The following is a 6,342-nucleotide window of genomic DNA, read 5'->3' as shown; positions in this document are numbered from 1 at the left end:
CTGGCCAGGAGGGATTTCAAAGGGGTTTACCCTTCCCTTTATATTTATGACACCAAATAAAACCTGGGGGTGCAGTACCACCCCACACCCCCCTACTTCACACACCTATGAATACAGCCCCACTGTACTATTATTATTTACCATTTACAAAGGCTCTCAGCCAGCTCTGGGCTCCAATGTGTTAGGCACCATACATATAGCAAATGTAAGCAGATGCAAGTCCAAAGAAAACATGTGGCAATTTCCACCTGTCACCAACACAACTGGCTATGCAGAATGCTTTCTCTGATGATGGCTTCATCTCACATAGACCCTGACAATAACAGAACTCTGTTTAGGGGAGCTGTGACACCTGGCTTGCAAGGAAATACCATTGAAACTTTTTCATGTCCCACCTGGGCCTTCTCCACAACATCCCTGTTCAGACACGCTTGGTCGCAGGACATGGAGCTAGCTGACTCCGGTTGAGCAATGGCCTCGTCTTAAAGTGTCATGGCATTATGTATAAATCTGCCATAGATGAACAATTTGACCTGCATTTTGAATAAGAAAGGGGAAACACATAACAGACATAGTTAAGATGGCAGGGGGGTGTTGCTGTTCCTCATTGATGGTTTATTATTCATAATTCTTGTCCATGGGAGGTGGCTTGATTTCACAGAGTATAGCATCTAGGAAAATGGATGTGTAGCACTTAATTGTTGACATAAGATCTAGTGATGGGATGGGTCCCCTGTGTAAGGAAGGAGTGTGGTTCCATTGCTTATAGTATGATACTAGAGTTCATATTTCTTCCAAACACGCTGTGTAACCTTGCAGAAGTCATTTAATCTCTCTGTTCCTCTGTAAACTGTGAATAATAAATGCTGCCCGACCTCAGAGGAATGTTTTGCGTCTGAAGACATAGGTGCTCAAACTAGGGGTGCTGGGGGCTGCCGCACCCCCTAGTTTGAAGTGGTTTCCATCATATCCAGGGTTTACAGTTTCGTTCAGTGGCTCGTAGCCCCCCCACTATACAAATTGTTCCAGCCCCCCTGTCTGAAGAGCACTGAGATCCTCAGATGAAAGGTGCTATGAAAATGTCACGTCTTAGTATGCTTCATATACTGGTCCAGGAATGTCTAATCACAAACTAATGAAGCAATTATTAGTAATTCCTGACATCTTTGCAGCTAAGCTTAATAGGGATCTCTGTGTGCATGTGTAAGGACGAATGAATGTAATTGACTAGACCAGGACTGAAGTTCATAGCTGAGCTGTGTGGGAGGCCAATGGCTAGAGCAGTACAGAGTGCTGTCAGGCTGAGTGTACTGAGGGCTGTGCCAGGATCTGCTTACCCCATCCCAGCATGCATGCGTGACTTTCCCAATTGCCCTTCTGGACCTCAATTTACCCCCCTGGGTCACCAGTCTCCCTCTGGTTGGAGAGATCAGCTGGAGTTTAGCCCTCCAACCCAATCACTAAGTCGTCCCCTTCCAGGACAAAGTAGAAGAGGCCAACTAAAACAGTCTTTCCAGCTTCTCGCCAGGACTCTGGAGTCTTTCCATCAGGGTCAGGCCTGGGGGGCGGGGTTAAAGGGAGGTTCTTCCCACTCTCCCCGGGTCTGGCAACAACCCCATTTGCTGACTCCTTTCCCAGGATGCCTCCCTGAGACACCATGGAGTCGTTGACATCCTCGCCTTCCTTAGTCTTTCCATTCCGGAGCTAAAGGCTGCTCATTTTTATCGCCAGGCTCCCTTCCCGCAGAATGCCTTGCTGTAGCTTCTGATCACCTGATCAGTCATCATATGACCTTCTCCAAGACTACAACCTCCATAGTGGCAGCCTTAAGGGGGCCAAACACTTCTTGGGATAGGAATGTACTGTCCTAAAGCAACAGTACAACCTATGACAGTGTCCTGGACTGGATTTATCGGAGGTGTTGCCGGTTCGGGTTGAGGTATATTGACAAAGTTGTTCTGAAAACCAGGACTGGAGTAGTAGGGTCCAGTGGGCTAGAATAAGAGCCCAGTAGCATTGCTACTTAGAGTGTCAGCACTAAAATAACAAGGGGCTCCCTTGGTGCCATAGCAAAGATGCAAAGGCAAGCTTAGTCCCTGGCTTTAATGAACAAATACATTGTTAAAAAAATTCTCCCTATTATTTTGCAGTCAGCTCACAATAAACAGCTTTTATGGTTGATTAAACACCTCAGCATCAATCTTAGCAGCTGTTTATTACCTACATGCTACAAAGCAGAAGAGATGATCACTTTCATTTACAAGGCTAAAGGAAGCTGTTACAGTATGTAGCTTAACGCAGCAGAACCACGCTGGAGTTTCATAACCCGTGAAGACCTAGACGTTAGCACAATGATTCGTTTTGTTTTTCTAATTGGTCACTGCAGTGCACGGTTTGCAGCAAACTCACTAGACCCGCTTCAAGGCTACAGCAAGACGACAGAGGAGGAGGCAAGCTCTAGAGGAGCAGAGTGGGTGAGCTGAGGGTAGCTGGTTATTTGTGCAGCACCGTGAGCATGTATGATGCTACTGGATAGCAGCAGAGCTGGAGCAAAGCAGTAGCATGTTCTTGACTCAAAGGCTTAACAATCTAGCAGCACAAGCTGGCACAGGACAGAACAGTGTAATACCATGTCTAGACAGAAAGGTGAGCGTGATGGTGCAGTGTGTCACAGCCCCCTCTAGTGGCTGTGTAACGAGGTGTCCGCTTGCCCTCGCAACAAATCAGCCAGAGACCCCTTCTGAGTGCAATCACTGGTACTTTTTATTTTCAGGGTCAGCTCCTACCATCTTCTATTTACAGTCCGTTCCAAACCAGCAACCTGGGGGACAGCTCGCTTCTCCAGCCAGCAGGGATGCACAGACTTTGGTTCCCCCCTTTCCTTTCTCTTCCCCCCCCCCCACTTCACTTCCTTCCTGCCAGCCCTATATAGCCCCCTGGCTAATGAGGCCCACAAGTGAGGCCTTCTAGCAATTAGGTGTGGCATACTCAGCCAGCCCCAATTAATGCTTCTTAATTGGAGCTGGGCTAACGGGCCTGGCTCAGGACCTCCTGGCCAGCACCCTGTTACAGGCTGGTTCTCCTAGAGAATAGCAGCCTACGAATGCTGCCAACCAATGGAATTTCTCTTTTAGCTCAGGGAATAGTGCTCTATTTTTTAGGGCTAAAGGCCCTGCACTGATGACCCCATACAGGGTCTTGTTGTATGTACATTTAGTTGGCGGTTGCATTAGGCGCATGGAGCTGGGAATGGGAGAAGGGTACAGAGTCAGTAGTCAGCAGAGAAGCTGGGGAAGACTGACAGGACTAGAGTAATGGAATGCCGTGAGCACTTTGCGGAGGGCAGGAAGGCAGGGTAAAGATTGAGAAGCAGTGCGGTCCAGTGGATAGGGTATCTGGGAGTCTGTCCCCAGGCCTGACACTAATAGGTGACCTTAGGTTAGTCACTTCACTCCTCTGTGCCTCTGGTTCTTCTTCCACTCTTCGTCAGTCCTGTCCAGTCAGACTGTAAGCTCTTCCAGTCAGGGGCTGGCTCTCCCTGCATACATCACTGCCTTGTACAATGGGGCCCTGATCCCAGGTGGGTGTTCTAGGTGCTGACAATAAACGATTGTAATAAAAAATGCAGGAAGCAGAGAGACATGGCGTTAAGGTTCCTTCCCCACTCTGAACTCTAGGGTACAGATGTGGGGAGCTGCATGAAAGACCCCCTAAGCTTATTCTTACCAGCTTAGGTTAAAAACTTCTCCAAGGTACAAACTTTGCCTTGTCCTTGAACTGTATGCTGCCACTACCAAGCATTTTAAACAAAGAACAGGGAAAGAGCCCACTTGGAGAAGTCTTCCCTCAAAATATCTCCCGCCCAAGCCCAACACCGCCTTTCCTGGGGAAGGCTTGATAATAATCCTCACCAATTTGTACAGGTGAACACAGACCCAAACCCTTGGATCTTAAGAACAATGAAAAATCAATCAGGTTCTTAAAAGAAAAAAATTAATTAAAGAAAAGGTAAAAGAATCAGCTCTGTAAAATCAGGATGGTAAATACCTTACAGGGTAATCAGATTCAAAACACAGAGAATCCCTCTAGGCAAAACCTTAAGTTACAAAAAAGACACAAAAACAGGAATATACATTCCCTCCAGCACAGCTTATTTTACCAGCCATTAAACAAAAGGAAATCTAACGCATTTCTAGCTAGATGACTTACTAATTTAACAGGAGTTGTAAGTCTGCATTCCTGATCTGTTCCCGGCAGAAACATCACACAGACAGACTAACCCTTTGTTCCCCCCGTCCAGATTTGAAAATATCATGTCCTCTCATTGTTCATTTTGGGTCAGGTGCCAGCGAGTTTACCTTAGCTTCTTAACCCTTTACAGGTGAAAGGGTTTTGCCTCTGGCCAGGAGGGATTTTATAGCACTGTATACAGAAAAGTGGTTACCCTTCCCTTTATATTTATGACACGCCCCCCCAAATCACAGATAGGGTGAAACACTGGCTATGATTTCTTCCTGGAGCAAAACAGAGTTAATAAGACACACGCATCTCTAAATATACTACTAACTGTATAAAGACTAACAATATTTTCCATATCTTAAGGGCGATTTTAACCAGTTGATTCTGGGAAACTTTCACAGGAGAGTGCATCAGCCACTTTGTTAAAAGCTCCTGAGATGTGTTGGATGTCGAAATCAAAATCTTGGAGAGCTAAACTCCACCGAAGAAGTTTTTTGTTATTTCCCTTGGCAGTATGAAGCCACTGTAGAGCAGCATGGTCGGTTTGCAGGTGGAAACACCGTCCCCAAACATATGGGCGTAGCTTTTCCAGAGTGTAGACAATGGTGTAACATTCCTTTTCACTGATTGACCAGTGGCTTTCCCTCTCAGAAGCTTCTTGCTGAGAAACGCGACAGGATGGAACTCTTGATTTGGTCCTTCCTACATTAAGACTGCTCCCACACCACGCTTGGACGCATCGGTGGTTACTAGGAATGGTTTGTCAAAGTCTGGGGCCCTTAGCACAGGGTCAGACATGAGTGTCGCTTTAAGCTGGTTAAAGGCCTTCTGACACTCTTCGGTCCACTGAACGGCATTTGGCTGTTTCTTTTTGGTTAGGTCTGTCAGTGGGGCGGCGATTTGGCTGTATTGTGGTACAAATTGCCTGTAATAACCAGCCAAGCCTAAGAAGGATTGGACCTGTTTCTTTGACCTTGGGACAGGCCACTTTTGAATAGCAGCCACTCTGGCCTGTAGGGGGTTGATAGTTCCTTTACCCACTTGGTGTCCAAGGTAAGTCACTCTGTTTGGGCCTATTTGACACTTCTTAGCCTTAACCGTTAGTCCTGCCTCCCTTATGCGCTCGAAGACTTTTTGTAGATGTTCTAGGTGTTCTGCCCAGGAATCCAAAAATATGGCCACATTGTCAAGGTAGGCGACTGCATATTCTCCCAATCCCACTAGGAGACCATCTACAAGTTTTTGGAAGGTGGCGGGTGCATTCCGCAGCCCGAAAGGGAGCACATTAAATTCATACAGCCCAACATGTGTGATGAAGGCTGACCTTTCCTTGGCGGATTCATCTAGCGGTACCTGCCAGTACCCCTTGGTTAAGTCCAAGGTAGAGATGAACTGGGCCCATCCCAGTTTCTCCAATCATTCATTTGTGTGTGGTATTGGATAGTTGTCTGGGTGAGTTACACCATTTAGCTTATGGTAGTCCACGCAAAAACGTATCTCCCCATTTGGTTTGGGAACTAGAACCACTGGAGATGCCCATGCACTGCCAGAAGGGCGGATTACACCCATCTGTAGCATATCCTGGATCTCCCGTTCTATAGCAGTTTTAGCTTGAGGAGACACCAGGTAAGGTTGGACCCTAATTGGGTGAGCATTACCTGTGTCAAGGGAGATTTAGGTTAGCTATTAGGAAAATCTTTCTAACTCTAAAGAGTAGTTAAGCTCTGGAAGAGGCTTCCAAGGGAGGTTGTGGAATCCCCATCACTGGAGGTTTTTAAGAAGAGGCTGGACAAACACTTGTCATGGATGGTCTAAGTTTATGTGGTCCTGCAGGGGGCTGACCTAGAAGACCTCAGGGTTCTTGTAGCCCTACATTTGCTGCATCTATACAGTTAGCTGATCTTTCACTAGTCTGAGTGGCAGCTTTCCAGTTCCCAATCTCCCAGCAGTTATCTTAGATCTTGCTGGATGTTAAGGGAGACAGCTGGTGCAATTCTCTCATTGCATGATTTTTAATCCAGACAGCAAAGTCTTAGGTATTGCTGTCAAATCGCAAATGCCAGCACTGTTAACACTCCCTTTTATAAGCAAGATGGTGAGGTG

The sequence above is a fragment of the Lepidochelys kempii genome, chromosome 2 (genome assembly GCF_965140265.1).
Source record: "Lepidochelys kempii isolate rLepKem1 chromosome 2, rLepKem1.hap2, whole genome shotgun sequence".
In the NCBI taxonomy this organism is placed as follows: Eukaryota; Metazoa; Chordata; order Testudines; family Cheloniidae; genus Lepidochelys; species Lepidochelys kempii.
Note: the sequence above shows the minus strand (reverse complement) of the source record.